The sequence below is a fragment of the Rissa tridactyla genome, chromosome 5, assembly GCF_028500815.1.
Source record: "Rissa tridactyla isolate bRisTri1 chromosome 5, bRisTri1.patW.cur.20221130, whole genome shotgun sequence".
NCBI classification, from domain to species: domain Eukaryota; kingdom Metazoa; phylum Chordata; class Aves; order Charadriiformes; family Laridae; genus Rissa; species Rissa tridactyla.
Window position 1 is genome coordinate 50,901,977 of NC_071470.1, and position 17,575 is coordinate 50,919,551.

Consider the following 17,575-nt stretch of genomic DNA (forward strand, 5'->3'; position numbering starts at 1 on the left):
TAGTGGCATTCCTAAAGCATTTTACAATAGCTGATTTGTATCAGTGCAAAAGATTTTTCCTTGTTGTGAGGTTTAGTATAAAATTGACAATAGGGTTAAACAGTAAATAATTCGCCTGATGAAACAGTGAAACAATTTCATCCTTTTGTCAACAGATTTGGCTACACATCAATAACTTTAAAAGTTGTGGGGGTGAGAGTAAATAATTACAAACCAGCCAGGCAATAAGGTGCCTAGCAGAATACACACTGCTCTTGTAGAGAGCAAAATAAGGGATGCCCAGATTGATTTTTATGATAGCGTAAACCATTGTGTTTCTCCCATAAGTTGCTGCTTTCCATTGAATCAAGAAAATCTATGCTTCTCTTTTAATGGAGAAGTTCTGCTCTGGGGTTTTCATTCTATTTGATATCTCTGCAAAATCAGTCAGGTTTTAGTCAGTTCTCTGAAGTATGAGCTCATTTCTCTGCAGGATATAAAAAAAATTGCTACTGCTCACTCCTGTAGCTGTATAACACAAGCTTACTACTTTGCATAGTCCCATTGATTTTCCTAACATCTAGTAGTAAGTACTAAGCCTGTCTTTACTGGTTCAGACTATCAGTGCCTGAAGTTGCAAAGACCTCTTGGGAAAACATATGGGGCAAATCCTCCATCTCCATACAACTGTGGAGGTACATAAAGGATGAGAATCTAGTTCCATGAATATTGTGGCAATGTTTTTTTTGTGGAGGGGCAGAGGGTGAATTTTGTGCAAAAGTAATTATTTTGTTAGTGATAATGCGTGCAGCAGTGTTCACCTGGGCAGAATCTGCTTCCATGTGTGTGGAAGGAAAGCCGAGCTGCAGCATTACTGGTATTGTGTGAAACTACATCTGTATCTATTAAATGTACAGGTAAACTTGTTTAATCTTGAAAATTCTTATGTTTACAAAAATAAGACGGAGTTCATGACCTTGGTTCTGCATTACTTGAGCTTATTAAAATGACAGTGGATTTTCTAACGTTTTGCAATTTGACACAAAGTGTGAGCCTGCCCCGTTATCAGATGTAATTGGCTTCTTTGTTACAGACGGCAGCTGTGGTGTTAATGTTTTCATAGCGTTTTGCATGAGTTCTTGTGGTATATATGGCAGACAAAAGAAGCAAAGCGGTGTCTCTCCATAGGGTAGAGAAGATATTCTTTAGAGGCGCCTTTTAATGTGATGAAAACTTCCCTTGAAAATGAGTCATCCGAACAACAATGGCGGTATACTCTGGCGTTTGCTTCAGAGATTTAACCTGTGACATAAAGTGCTTAATACCATCTTTAAAGATCAGGACCTCGTTAGGACAGGTGTTTAATCATATATATAGATATGGAAATCATCTCTATCCCTAGTTTATAGCCTTAATTAAACTCCTCATCCACAGTCTGAAAGGCACTGAAGGACAGGATCTTCAGGACTACATCATTTTCTAAGTCGTTCTGTAATTGTTGTGATAAGATTTTCACACATCTAAATTCCTTGGGGGGGTGTGTGTGTGTGTGATCAGATGAAACCATGTGTATTCACGTGTATTTCTACAGCAGTTTCACACTCAGATGATTTTCTCTACTAATTTTAGTTAAAACTTCTGCTCTTTTACTGCAAAATCAGGCTTTCGTATTTTCAGGAGATAGCATTTGACTTTTATGGGACAAAGTTAATGCCAATGGTGCATAAATATAGAAGCAGCTGGGAAAGAATAGTTAAGGCTAAATTCTGCTTGCATTTCTGTCAGACAGAAGATCTTTGAATGACAAGCATTTGAAGCATTGACAACAGCAGATACGCTCTCAGGAGGAGTTTACCAGTACTCAGTGTCCATCAGCTGGAGTTACCCTGAGAGCCTTCATCTTCTTCCGTTCAGATTTTCATTTAATCTCCAATTGAGATTAACTGAGAAGGAAGCAATCCTTTCTTCCATTTCTAGCTTGCTGACATAAGGTAATTGTTTCGTGTAATTTGAATTGAGCAAGAAGACAAAGAACTAAGCCTGAAAACACATAATTAGCTGTACAAGAGGGAGCGTAGTCAATGCTAACAGTTGTCAAACATATATGTGCTAGCAAAATCAGGGTCTAGGTTAATAGGCGTAATCTGCTTTTTATTTTAGGTGCATAAATATGTGTCCTTTAATATTTCAGACTTAGTTTGTTGATTGTTTTTCATTAGTTCGCTTAGTTTAGTCTCTGCCTTGTTACTACTTTTCATGGATGAGGCTGATGCTGGGGTTTGACCTTTTTTTGAAAATGCATGTAGAAAGAGTGTGAAGTACAGGACAGTAAGTACTCTTTCTTTAAAATAAATAAAGGTGAATGACTGAGATCTTGCACATCTTTGAAGTGGGAGTCCCAAAGACTGAATTTGACCTATAGATTGATACAGATCAGTGATGTTATTTGGATAAGTCATTTGACATGAACATGTTATACTGATGAAAAATGTAGTTTATTTTTCATGAGAGGAGCATAATATGATTGATACCATAGCTTTTGACATGGATTTCAAAAAGATATACTTGAGAAAATATAATGAAATACACTACAGTGAATAAAGTATTAATAACATACTGAAGGACTGCATTACCATCTTTAAAAAAATTGCCATTCGTTATTAAAGCTAAACAGAACTTGAGAAATAGGGAAACTTAATTTGTAGATTCATTTCTAATTTGTTTTAAATAAGTTGGACTGTGTTTCTTCAAGCAGATATTTAACAAAATGATAGTTTTGATTAATGCAATTGGTCCAAACACCCAGCAAAAGTCACAATAATTTTCAGTGTCTCTTGCTTATTCACACTGTACTGAACATTTTTGTGTGTTTTCTCGACGTTGGAGCTCTGCTTGGATTTTCCATGTCAGGTACCCAAAAAGCGAAGGAACTGAAATTGTATGTTTATTTTGAAAGTGTAGCTCATATGTTTCTGTACATCCATACATAGTTCTGAATATCTGAAGAATTCTATTGCTGTTAGTTTTTAAAACAAAACTAAGATTCTTGTGTATGCGGGCAAGTACTTCTGCAAACCTGACAGTGAGTGGTAGAAGTGTGACTGTATTCTTTCCACAGCCAGACTGATATAAATTGAATATTCAGTGACAACAGGGAACAACATTAGCATCATTTACAGATTCAGTGACCAGGTCAATAGGGATTTTCCAAGTGTTCTCTTCACAAGTAAACAAATTATTTTCCTACTGTGTCTTTATTATGTATGACAGTATTTTACAAACAGTTTTGTGGTAAGAATTTTAAGCATTAGCTGTGCAAATGGGTTCTATTGTGTAGCCTTAAAAGCAAATGGGAGGTATGCAAATCAGCCTTGTAGTATCTCAGGGAACTGGTTTAAAATTATGTTAAGATGTTATTATGCCACAAAAATAAATAAAGCATATGTAGTAAAGAGAATGAAATTTATCAGATTATTTGAACTACAGTGCAGAAGGAAACAAGAAGTGTCTTCACTGGCATACAGTATTCCCCTATCTCTTCTCACTTTAAAAAAGAAATAATCCCAAACTCCAGAATCTTCTTTGGATTTTTCCTCCCCCCATAAAAGAGGTTTATTCTCATAAGTGATAAGCCTTTTGAGTTAAAAGGCAAGATAATCCCCTTGCTAGACAAAACTATGAAATCAAACCAAATAGGTCTTACTCCAGGGCAAACACAACTTTTTAGTATGTCGAGTGGCTTTTCAAACAAAGAGACAAAAAAACAGCCTTTACATTAATTTTGTGTTATCAAGGGCAATTGTACTCCAAGTTCAGAGAGAATTGACTCAAAGTAGCAAGACAGAACTGTTCTGCAATGTCTCTTTTATGTTACTGCCTTGCTTGATATTTGATTCTTAAACCCAGTTCCACTCCACAGCTCTCAGAAAACTGCAAAATAATAAGTATGTGATACCAGTGAGAACAAGGTGAGATGACAGTAATTTGGTAGTCTTCAAAATGGACAGAATCATCAGCCTGCATGGGTTATTTAAGCTACAGCTAACTTTATCCTGTATACATAAACAATGATGATTTTACTTGAACAGATGAATTTGTTTTATCTGGGATTGCTGAAATTACTCTCTGTTTTCTGTAGCTCCCATAAATCCACTGTGTACAATTGTCAAATGACTATGCTGAAATCTGCTCAGATCCTCCCACCTACATGTGAAAGGGGGGTGGTATGGTGTGGTGGGTTTCTTTTGTTTCTCTTTTCACTGCTTCACAGTTTAAACTGCAGAAAATGTTTCTCCTTACATTGGACTATAAAAATATATAATGATTCCCAGTTCACATGTTGCACTAGAAATTCCAATTCAGTTGCTAAGGATACTGTTAAGCCTCAGAAAGATTATGTACAAGAGGGCAAAATATGCAAATATTAACTGATTGGGAAATCAGTATTAATCACTTCTAAAATAACCCCCACAAAAATCCGTCCATCTGTTACAATGATTGAAAGTAGATCCAGGAATCCTATCGGTAAATATTTTCTGTTTCGGTAGTGTTGGTTCACCCTGCCCATTCTCAAGTAACTGGAAATCTTTTGGGAGTGTAAAGTCCTGGCCTCAGAACCAGAGTGGCTTGTGACTGTCTGCCGTTAATTATGCCTGACCCAGGTGTAATGCAAGGATAAGGACAATTAAGGGGTATAAGAGCATTAACAAGCAAAAGAGAGAACTGAATTATGATCATGGCAACAAATGGAAAATAAAAAACTTGGAGTTTTAGTCAGAGATTTTTCATTGTCCTTTTTGTTCAGCTTCTTCTTCTGTAAGATCATAGCAACAACCTATGTCAGAAGACTTTTGTAAGGCTTATTTTATTAGTACTATGAGCCACAGTGCGATAGCAAGGACTGCCTTTAAGGTAACAGCACACAGAACTGTACAAAAGACATAACAGAAATCTGTGTGTTGGCTATCTTTAGTTCTTTTTCTTAACCCTCTGTTTGTGATACTTACATGTACCATATTTACAATAGGAATGTGAAAATATCTGATGGCCAGATGCTGCTGCCCTGTCAGTCTCAGCAGTATCACACTCAACTGAAAACCAGTGGGGCTGCTTGCTAAGAGATATGGTAGAGTTAGGCTGATGGTTGGACTAGATGATCCCTTCCAACCTAGCTGATTCTATGATTCTATGTTGCAAAGCTCGTGCAAAGGAGTGAGAGGCTAGTGAGGCTTATTTACTTACAAGAAGCAAAATAAGAATGGACATTTGCTCTGTTCTGTACAACTAGAAAACTAATTTTCTTTAGAACTAGAAAATTCAAGACTAACCAGTGATTTGTTTGTGAAAATTTGAGGAGAAAGAACGGCTTTGAGGTAGTGGCTGTTCGGAGTGGCTGAACAACACAAGGCATGAAAATGTAATGCTACGTTTGAGAGCTGAGATGACTTTAGAGGCGGTTTTACTTTACATTGTTTAATTACCTCATATAATGCAGGGGGCAGAGGGGGGAAGAAAAAATCTTGCATTATGCTACTCTAAAACCACCTGAAAATTGTCTTAAAATGGAAGGAATTCCTATCACTAAAGATAGGCTCAGCCATAATTTGCCTTGCTTCATTATTACATACTATTGAGAAATTTCATCATCCATGATCTTATCAATGACCAACTTAGACTACAGTTCAATCACTTTCTTCTGTTCGTTGATAGAACAGGAGCATTTATAGGTATTCCCTTAATATTTGCATTAAAACAAATACCTAGCTCTTGGTAAGTTATAGACCCTGATAATACTAAACAATATATTCAAAATACAACCAATCAGGAATGTAGGGCTTAGGAAGATTTACTGTTGCTTAGAGTGAGAGAGTGTAATTAAAATGACGATAAGGTAGTATTGATTGTAATAAATTATTGAGGTTACAGAGATTAGACCCTAAACCATTTGCGTAATGATGAAGAGACCTTGAAAGGGAATATGTTCTAGTCCATTAAATCTTTAAAAAGCAGATTCTAGAACTTAATCTTTTCTTCAGTGTGACTTTTGCAGACTGAACAAAACTCTTAAACTAATTTTCCATTTCTCTCCATCCAAATCTACTATTATTTTACCTGAGGTTTTTTACCTGTTATCTGCAAAGCATTTTTACCTGGTGTTTACCTGCAACTTAGAATTGTCAAGAATGCATGGAAATGTGTTTGTTAACCTGGGGGATGACTGGGAAAAGAGGCCCACTTATTTCCGAAGAAATTCCACTTACCAATTAACATTTTCATTAGAATATTTGAGTCATAGTTAATTTGCATTAGGATTTATTATCTGAGCAAACCTGACCTATTAAACCTTCTAAATCTATTACTGTCAGCTAATGTCATGATTACAGAAAGAGTACACGGTGTGTCATAGCAACACGGCTGTTCCACCAAATTTTTGACTTGAAATCACCATTGTGCTGTTTATTACTGATTGAATTATTAGACACGATAAATTATTTTATGCTAGCCGCTCTCATGTCCATCTTTTTACTACTTTCCTTGTCATTATAAGTGCCTTTAGCCTTACAGGCTAATGAAAGGTTCTTGTATCAAGTCTGATTACCACTCTAATGTTTTCCAGGCATGCTTGGTGATGAGCTTGGCATATGAAACAATTTCCTCCAGTAATAAAACTAATTAAAGTGGGCAGTCATCCCCACATCACTCTTTAATGAATTATAATGAGCTCATTAATCTATCCGGTCTCGCTCACCACATCTATTGGCTCAGCTTCTCTGGGGGTATGTCAGGATAGAACTCTTGCCCAGGAAAAAATGGGCACTGAAATGCATCTGTTTTCCTTTTTTTTTTGACAAAAAAACAGGAGACAGCAGAGGTCTGCTCAAAGTGGAATATGCTTTTTAATAATCAGAATGGAAGGGGTATATAGCTAAGACCCTGTAATGGTGGCAGAGGAATTTAACGAGGTGTAATATCGCACTGCAAGTGACAACATAATTAATGCCTCTGTGGCACACACAATTCACTTAAAATATGACTTACAAATAATGTTTTAGTAACTGGATCTCTGGGAAACTGCCTGAAGAAGATAACATCGAGCTTGGTTTTGGCTGAGCTTCTTGGCATTTTTCTTTGTTTGTTCAAAATGAGCAAGAAGAGGTTGCAAGGTTAGGCTTCCCAATTCCATAATGACAAATATGAAAGAATTAGATGGTAAGATTTATGAGAGGAAAAAGATGATTCATATGAATATCCATACAGAAGAACCACCTATTTTTCTTAGATTGTAACCCTGCAACTTTCCCCATCTGTAAAAGATCAAGCCTAGTAACAGCTAATCACAGCTACCCACTGGAGTTAGCTAGTTCTTATTAGCGTTTGTATGCTTTTAATTCAAATCCCACAGGCATAATTACAATTTTATTACCAGGCAAATTAATCTTTAGTTTACCTGCATTCATATCAAGTATTTTAAGATTCATAAAAAGTTACGCAAAATGTATGTTCACAGAGTATACGAAGAAGTTAAAGTAAATATGCTGTTCCAAAGCAGAAGCAATAGCCGTACTCAACGGTAAATTTCCATCAGTGTCTTCACCACCACAGACTCCATGCTCTTTTCTCATTTGTAACAAAGAAACTTGGATGATACTTGAAACAGGAATTCGTTTTTATGCAAACTACTGAGACTTTGTTTCATTTTTCTGTAGAGAGAAAAAGCACAGGCTGCTCTAAAATCTCAATAAGGCAGTGACCAGGGCAGCTGCAGTAAATGCAGGGGACCCAAGTTCAAGTCCCTGTTGCGAGTGTGAGGAAGCACGGGCGCCTGTATCCACCTCCCCAGGGGTAACCTCAGCTACTGAGCCAATGGGTAGGCAGCGCTGCAGGGTAATGCTATTCTTCTAGCTCAACGGGATGAAAACATTTTGCTCCTGTAAGGTTCTTCAAAACTGATGAATTTTTATTCAAACAGGTCAAGGGCTTTTTCTAATGAAATAAACACTTCAAAGGGAGAAGGTATGTTGTTATGAAATCCCCGGTTGGCTTCAGTCTTAAAGAAAAAGTGGTAACCTGCTATTCAGTTACAAAGAAACAAACAAAAGGTGTCTTTGCTTCGTGGCCATTGTTCTTTACCATGGGATCTTTTTGTTGGTTTGTTTCGTTTTTTTTTCCTTTTAAAGAGGAAAATTTTATAGAGACTGCCAAATTTGTAGTGCTTCTAAATACATTCTTGGTTCATTTTTAGGAGAAGGAATGGTATAGTTCAGGCTTCTACTGCAGGACTTGTATATTGACATATTCCAATTTAAAATGTGCAATGTAGAAGGATCTAAGTATAAAAAAACAACCCAAACAGAAGCCAGTCTTTTCTATTTCTATATTATTTTGTTTTATGCATAGAATTTGATTTCTACTTGGCTTAGTGCAGATATGTATCTCTGTACATGGTAGCTCAGAATCAGGAAGAGCAGTTGTGTATTGGCACGTTGATTATGCCAACAAGTGTTGTACTAATTAAACTGTACTGTTCTCTGTACTGGCCACGTTAGGTAGATATTTATAGTTGGTGCTATATTGCCTTAAGAGACTTAAATTTTGTAGTATCTTTGCAATTGTCCTATGGCAGCATAACTATCTTCTGATAGCTGAGTTTTGTTTGTCTCAGTTATCTGACAAAGCCTTTTTTTCATTTTATTTTTGCTTAAAAACTCATTAAGATAAAGATGTCTTGTCTTTTGCAATGATTGTAATGTTAGTCCAGAAATTAGATTTTCTAAATGTATGCAAAGTTGGTGGTATTTAAAGATTGATATAGCTGCATAAAAACTACTAGCAAAATGTCACATTGGTTGAACAAAGGTTTACTTTCAAATAAAAAATGCGTTTTCATTTAAGGACAGAAAATAATTGGGTATGTAGTTCGTGAGGGAGTTGCAGTGAATGTATAGTCTCGTTATGTCTTTTTAGATTTTTTTTTTTTAATTACTATTTTTCTGTGACCACCTAGCTTGAACATGGAATGCTTAGCTCTCTTTTGTATGTTTGAATTTCCCACTCTGTATACAAAGATAAAACATGTGATGTTTGAAAATTTTCTAAATTCTTTCTCACAAAGACACCTTGCTTGTATAAATGGAATAATTTGTAGTATTTGTCCTTATTTAATTATTTTCTGGCAGAGAACCATCTATCCTGCCACCATGAGCTTTCACGTTCTTCTCACTTCTACTCCAGACCTGCAAAATTGGTATTTAATGGTAACTTGTATATCGTTGTTAACTCTGTCAGCTTTTGTTATTTGTATGCATTATCCATGCATGCAAACATTTGTATTTTTGATCCTAGAAACTTTCCTGGAATTACACGTTATTTTCATTATTATAACCTCCAGCAGAGCTCGCTGGATTGCTTCCCCTTTCTGATTCTCTTGAGAGCATTTAATAAAACTACTGTCAATCCCTATGTGTTTCGAAGATCTAAGAATTTATTCATTGGTTTCCTCCTTGAATCATCCTGGTCAATCTAAAATTACTTTTATTTGGATCCTAAAGAAAATCTTGACTTGGTTTAAAAATAGTAACTGGAAAATGTGACAATGTATGTTGTCTTGTGGTTGTTGTCCACAAGAGGTTTTTGTCACGCTTTTTCTCACATCTGTAAAAGCTGAAGTTACTATGTTTTTAAGGCTCTCCTTGCCTTCTGTCTAAAATTTTCTTGTGATTCCAAGAAGCAGGAGAAAGGCTATTTTAAAGCATAAATGTTGAATTCAGCATAAGATAATGGAAATGCTGTCACGTTTTCAAGCTGATAGTAGAAGACTATACAGTGGACTCAGTAGACTTCAAGTAGGTGGCCTGTGCTTTGTTGGAGCCAGAAGGAACTTTGCTATTGATCTCTCCTCCCACAGGAGCCAACATCTGGTTTGGGCTCAGTTTCCTTCCATTTAGAGAGATTAGGTTTTTGTGTAGGGCATTATTCTCTGAATATGAAGAAATGCATTTACTGGCTTGGTGGCGATGAAACTTTTACAAAAATGCGGGAGTTGGCAGATACTTTACTTCTTCGCCTAAATGGTTTTGTCATGCTGCTTGGCAGAAAGAAACAGCAACATACCAACGAAAAAGTGGCTGCATTTCAATTGTGAGTGAAATTATGTCTGCACGAGGTTATAGATTTTTATGGATATTTTTTGATGTGAATCAGTCTATATGTACTATGTGATTAAGGTTGCTTGTATCTAAGAGTGTGAACGGGTTTTGGCTTTGCTGATTTGGTACTAGGGCAAAAAAATTAGATATGAAAAGGATATTTTTCCCTGATGATAATGTGAGTTAATAGGACAGTATTAAATTGCTGAACTCCATGTTTACAATATAATGTAAAAATAAAATAAGCAAGGCCAAATACTGAAACAAACAACAAAATCTCCGCCCTGATTATAAAAGGTTTTCTTCCAATTAATAAGTGGCATGAGGTCTTCCAGAGAATTTACAATGCGGAGAGAATTGATGTGTAGGGAACCACTTCTAGCAAATAAGTTTATTGTTTAAAAAGAAAAAAAAAAGGTAAATAAATGATCTGTGTTTGTTTCCATATAAATAGATACACCAGCAATGGAGCAACTAGTCTGAGGCATGAGTTTTTAAATGTCAGTTGAAGATTACTGAAGGTAAAGTGGAATAATGTAGAATAAGAAATCTCTCATATCAGCTACTCATTCAAATATGCTAAAGAAACTGATATCAGAAATTATTGAACTACTAACTCTTGCCCATTATTTGTTGCTTAAATCTTCTTAGCAAAATGACAGATAGAAACAAGATGCCAGGATGTGAGTTCTGGGGTTTTTTGTTTGTTTGGATTTGGTTTTTTTTTTAAGTTCTTTTAATCTGACTTTGTTACCAGGTAAAATAGTAGAAACTGTTCTGGAAAACAGATTTAGTTGGCCCATGAATTAATATAAGTGGGGAAGAGCAGACTTGAGTTTCTGAGATTTTAATCATACCTCGGAAGTCTGCTGGAAGAGTCATCAGCATGTGAATAAGGATGATCTGTTTTGTGTAGTTAACTCAATTTCCAAAAAGCTTTCAACAAGGCCCTTCATCAAAGGCTTTTAAAAAATAAGATGATGAGTGGGGAAGTCTTCTCTTGGATTAATGGTAGATTAGGTGTAGAGTACAAAAGATGTGAGTAAGTAGTCATTTATTAAGGAAAGAGTTATACTTTCAGAAGAGTCCAGAATAATCAGGATTAAAATGGAGTATGAAACGTTGCAGAAAGATCTCATCACGGCAAACATTTAAAGATGAAAGGCAGCTGAGATTCAGTGTCAGCAGACACAAAGGATTACACATGGGGAAGAGCAAACCTATCTTTCTAAATGAGAAAGGAGATCTTTCAGACGTTGTGGATAGTTCCCTGAAAATACCAGCTTTGTACTTATCAAAATCACAAAAAGTACCATCGAGTAGTTATTCTTAATAGTTCTCGCAGGGCTGTTTGATGAATTCGATACAGGGTCATTGTTCCCAAAGTCTGTTTATTCTGAAGTTTGTGGCTATGATTTTAGTTTTATGGAAGGGTTTGTGATGAAATATTTTCCCCCTTCTACAGAAAACATAAAGACATGAGTTTTTTTCTAGAAATCTGGGCACTCAATTATTTTGAATAAGTACTTAAAAACGAATGCAAACCAAAATACCGTAGTGCAGTTGTGTGAATGGATGACTAAGCTGCTGCTTGAGTGCTATATGGAATCCTGATTACCCAGTTTGAATGAATGATAGAGTGCAACTTGAAAAGGCAAATCACAGGTTTTGCTCAGGGATACAGGGTGATTTCTGTAAGAAAGGAGGTTGTACAGACAACAATTCCCAAGCTTCGAACAGGGATGAGAAGAGTTGTGCGGTAAGCATGCAGACATGTTAAACTATTGGAGATGCAGAGAAGATGAATAGGAAGTACTCCTGTCTTTTCATAGGATGGGAACAATGACATTGTTCAGCAGCATGTTTGAAACAAAAGGAAGGTTGGGCTCGGTTAGGGTTTTTGTTTTGCTTGGTTGCTCTGTTTTCTTTTCATGACTGTATAATTTATTTAGAGATATCACCAAATGAGGTGTAGTACTGCGTATATGAATTCAGGCTCAGGAAGAGCCATAAGGAGAGAGTAAATGGAGTGGTTATATCAGGAAAAAATACATTTATATGTTTGCTACACATTTACACTCCTGGCTGCTGTTCACAATTTCTGCAGGTTAGATACATCTTGGGCATCACCTGAAATGATCATTCAGTTTTATGTTTTGCGGTTTATTAATCAAGCTGCACTCCTTTAAACTCCACGTTTTTTTATTATTGCTGCTGAAGAGAGCAAAATTCAGCTGAAGCAAAAAAAAAACCCATTAATTTACTCAATCTGTATTTCACAGTTAACCGACAACTGGATCGCCATGAAGAAAATGTTGTGTATTTAGCTCTGCATTCATAAATGTCTGAGGTTAAAGTAGCAAAGCCTACATAGTCTTTTTGAGTGTTGCCTTCATACTAAAATATCAATTGAATTCTAGTATTCAAACGGATGTAGCTGCCCTGAATTGCTCCAGTAAAATATTTCCCGATATATGTTCTATGTAATTGAACTTAAATAGAACATGGTATAGAATTGCATAATGTTTTATGGAGCTTAATCACCCTTATTTATCATTATAAGGTCGGATCCTGTGCTCCCCAAACTCAATTTGATTTCTTCATCAAAAAATGAAATATAGAGCTCTTCCTTTAGTTATGTCATTTGAATTCTGTAGTTGCACTGGAAGGTGTACGTAATGCTCTCTGTTTCTGCTATGACCGTAGCTTCCAAAGCTGATTCAGGCTTTTATTGATTTGTTTTGCTCCTACTGGAAAGATACCCTGTAGTGAGACTGTTTCTGTTGAGTTGAGGTAGGCTTGGGAGATCGCTTTGTGTTGCCATATTAGGCTTTAAGAGGAATTTCTGAAGCGTGGGCTTGCCCTCACCCTTGTGCTGGGGTTGAGCAACAGCTGGCTCAGCAGCGTGAGATGAGGAGCAGGCGAGTTAAGCGTGGCCATTGCCTGCAGTCAGAGGCCGCTCGTTGGGAGCGTTGTCAGGACTCCAGCCAAGACTAACTGGACTGGCACAGCACCAAGACAACACGTGAGCCAAAGCAGCAAAATCAATGTGCTTTGCACATGTGAAGAATTGCAGCCGGCCAATTCATTTCTCTCTTGGTGTGATTGAAAGGAATTGATATGACAGATATAAATTGATACAATACGTAGTGGTAGAGTGAACACAGAAAGGGAAAATAAAACACTGGAAAGTCATACCCTGTACATATAGGATCATGGTGTAAATACATCAGGGGACCGTCTCTCAAAGATGGACCAGTGACTTCATTTTGGCACCTGAAATAAATAATGCAGTCTCAGGTTCTCTGCCTCATGTTAAGATCATTGAGACTTTCGTTAAAACAACAATAATAATAATAACAACCAATAAAACTATTAATGATCTGAAAAAAATATTCTGAAAACACAGCCTGTAATATCCAGAAGCCTACTCACATGAACAATCTCAAATATGTACGTGCTTCTTCTTTTAATAAAAGTGTGTGTGTCAGCATGACGTATGTTAACATAAGTGGGGCTCTCAGTTTGGAGATACATAATGGTGCTTCTCTTCAAATTTCCAGTAAGATCCACAAAAGTACATGGTGCTTTTCAGATGCCAGGTGGTATAAATTGAACCGTGAAAGACATCCGTAACCCTGTACGTAGTCTAGACTCCTACACTGCTGGCATAAAAACCCTGTACGTGTTAAAATAACCTGTCTTTTCTCTGAAAGTTCTAGATAGTTATCCAGAATTTTATTAATTTTGCTGTATGAAACTGCTGCATAACTTAAAGGAAGCTTCAATTATTATGGCATTTATGTAGCTTTCTGAACCTGTTACTCAGTTTTAAATTTCTTAGTTTGGTTTGTTCCAGGATGATATTTTTAAAGAAACTGCACCCTAAGTAACTGCTGATTTTTGCATTACCCTAAGTTGGTAAACAATCTGCTTAGCATCAGAAATTCAACACATTTATCAAATGAGTTTTATAATATTCTCATTTTATGGTACTATTTTGGCAGCATATTCTGTTTAGTATCAAAATAAAATTGCAGTAAATTTATCTTCCATAATACTTGGTTAGTTCTGTTTATAGTGCTTTGATTACAGTAAGCACAATATGCCTATTTGTTCCGAAGGATGAAGAGGTATAAAGTGATTTTTCAAAATGGAAATGATTATGGGTTTTGGCCCTTATGTATAACCTGCTGCAGCTGTCTTCACACACGCAGTACAATTTGTCATCTTGTGACCTGAACTGATGAGAAACAGATTTGCTATTATGTTTAGCGTTTCCCCAGATGGACAGAATTAAACAAAAATAGGAAAATACTAGCACTAAGATATAGCAATCACTGTCATGGACAACAACTGAAAGTAAGTAAAAGGGTGATAATTTGAAGAAGTACAAAGATGATAATTTGAAGAACATTCGACCATAAACATGTACAATAATAACAGCAGATCCATAGCGGATATAGAGCTAAATCCTGGACTTTTTTACAGTATCAAAGAATATAAGTGAGGAAAATACGATGGACGCTTTGCACACAGCTCCTTTTCTGGCTGACAGACCTGTAGAAGCCTTTATTATTATTCTTTGTGTCCCTTGCCAAGCTCAGCTCCAGCTGTGCCTTGGCCTTCCTGACCCCATCCCTACAAAACCAGGCAGTGTCCCTATACTCTTCCCAGATACTTATCCCTGCTTCCACTGCCTGGGCATTTCCTTCTTGCCCTTTAGTTTGACCAGCAGGCCTTGACTCAGACATGGAAGTCTCTTGTCTTCCTTTCCTGATTTCTTACACCTGGGGATCAAGAGCTCTTGCACTTTATGGAAAGTGTCCTTAAAGATCTGCCAGCCTTCGTTCTGCTCCTTTGTCCCTGAGGGCAGTTTCCCAGGCGGTTCTATTGACTAACTCCTTGAAGAGCTGGAAGTTTGCTTTCCTAAAATTCAGGGTCCTGACTTTACTCTTTCCCTGACCCGTATCCCTCAGGACTGCAAACTCCACCAGTGCACGATCGCTGCAGCCCAGGCTGCCTCCAGTCCTGAGGTCACCATTTATCTCACTTGCATGAGTGACCATCTGGTCCAGTATTGCATCGCCTCTGGTAGGGCTGTCTATTACCTGGTTTAAGAAGTTATCCTTGATGCACTCCAGGACTCTCCTGGATTGTCTACAGGTACTGTGGAAGAACTATATTCACTGTTCTGGCAACAGATAGTTGGTTCTATAATTTTTTTATTCTGTTAGTACTACATTCAGACAGATGTATGGGATATTGAAACCACCCAAGCCTTTCTGCAGTTGACTACTCTTTTGTCTTTTATTTCTGTATGGTATTTTCTTTCTTTTATTCATGTTCTCGGTTGGTGTTGTAGCAGAAATGCCCTCAAAATATAATAGAAAGAGAAGAAGCACCAAGCACATTTGTCCTTTCCCTTTTGTCTTGCATTTGCAGAACAGATGATGGCTGTGCAGATGCCATGCAGCAAAAAGGGATTATAAAATCCTAATTCTACACTGTATTCAACAAGAAAGAGCTCTCTGCTGCTTGCAAACCCAGTGTGGTGTAGAGTGGGTGGAATAAAGACTATGTTTATTATTACTTTTTTTACTAAACAATAACATAAACATTTTGAGAATCACTAGCATTTCCCTTTTACTAGATATATCTGGGTAACTCCTGCATACAAATTGATGTGCCTGCACAGCAAGTTACAGGAAAGATCCTGTCAAAAGTCAGTCCTTACTGAGATGCTTGGGTACAGGTGACGTCTTCTGTTTGGTGGCAATGATTGTAGTGCCTGTATTCTGCAGTTAAGTTTACCTAACTGCTCGTTTATCTTAATACTGAAAATTATTTAGCAAGAGGTGGGAGCAATAGATATTCTTTTCTCTAAAGCTGGCAAATGCATGAAGGATACGCTCCAGCCCTCATATTCTGAAGTATCCCAGCACAGTGTGTCCCCCAGAAATTGCAGGATGCGCTTTTACTGCGCTGCAAAGGTCTGAGTAGGAGCTGATAATGTAAAGTATTAATTTACAAGAATGATGTCCCACTGGCAAGTGTTAATCAGAGTTTCACTGATATGTGGCAAGACAAAGGGAAAATTACCTTAGCCCTAGATATTTTTCCCCAAACTGTAATGACAGTTACGGTCTGTATTGTATGAGAAAATTGTTGCATGGTATGTAGAAGTTAAGTGCCTGGAGAACTGTGCAGTGCAAGAGAGGTTGGTCGCTTGCGTAGATGAGGAAGATCCAGCTGGGTGCATGACTGCTTTATGTTGGGAGAGATGCACTGTGATTTTTAAGTCTTTGGAAGCTCTGTGAGGCAAAACCTTTCTCAAGCTCTCACTAGTCCAAGGGAGGCCTACATTGCATCTTAGAGAGTATCTAGTGCCAAAGCTCATCTCAGTAATCTTTCATGTTCTATTTATTATACACTAGTACATGCCTTATTGCTGTATTTGCTTCTGCATGCTTTCTAAAAGCTATTTTCATCATAGTCTTGGTTATGGGACCTCGGTGCTTTCCTTCTTCCACTGTGTTTTCCACTAACCTTTTTTTTAAGTTAAAAAGGGGAAAATCAGGAAATAGCAACAATGTGAAACCATGCTGACAAAAAGAACTCAGAATAATGTAACTGAGGTACAATAGTTAATGCTGCATCACTTTTAAAACCACTTTTAAAAATAAAGACTTCGCTTTGATTAAAATATTAGTAAAGCTCTTGATACTTTATATTTTTTATAAGCAGATATTTTTGCTAACTAAAATATTAAATATGTATTAATAGCATATTGTGTGCTGAGGGCTGTATTCTGGGATGTATTAGTATTTTATTTTCAGCTAACATTCCTAAACAGCAATCTATTAGTAGCTAGTAAAAGTGAAATGCTGCTACACCGTATAGCAAAGAAAAATTCCCATGAGTTTTTCCATAAAGGAGATAGAGCAAATTCTAGCTTTTTTCTAAATTTGAATATTTCAGGAGATCTTTATGTAGTACTGAAGTAGTGTGTAAGCAGGTTCATTATCTGTCTGCCAGAAACTGGGTATCTCTTTTTATTGCAGTTGTAAATATTCGGGGGTTTATTTGTGAGTATCTTGTTTCTTCTTCCAATTCTGTTAGAGCAGATGATGAGCCATATAATTAATTTGAAAGGTAATTATTATAACTGAATGTTAAACTGAGTAAAATGGACTTCACACTCTTTCCTTTTCCGTCTCGTATTTGTCTGTTCATGTGGAGTTGCAAACACATTAGTGCTGACAGAGTTCAAGTTTATGACCCTGGTTTTACCCTTTTGAACCCCTGAGCTCTTCCTGGTCTAAACAAATTCTGCACTTCGGTACTTCTGTTATCTCTTAGCTAGAGGTCCAATTTTCTTATTTTTAAACTAAGGACAAAAGTGTTATCCAAATATCTCTATATTCCCAAAAGTTTTCTTGTTGTATGAC

The 17,575-nt window shown here is 36.8% G+C and overlaps 1 protein-coding gene across 6 annotated transcripts in view; it reads left to right on the forward strand.

Moving 5' to 3' along the window:
- Positions 1-17,575, forward strand: part of CCSER1 (coiled-coil serine rich protein 1) — a 695,545-nt gene that overhangs the window by 356,540 nt on the left and 321,430 nt on the right. The gene's annotated exons all lie outside the window — the stretch shown is intronic.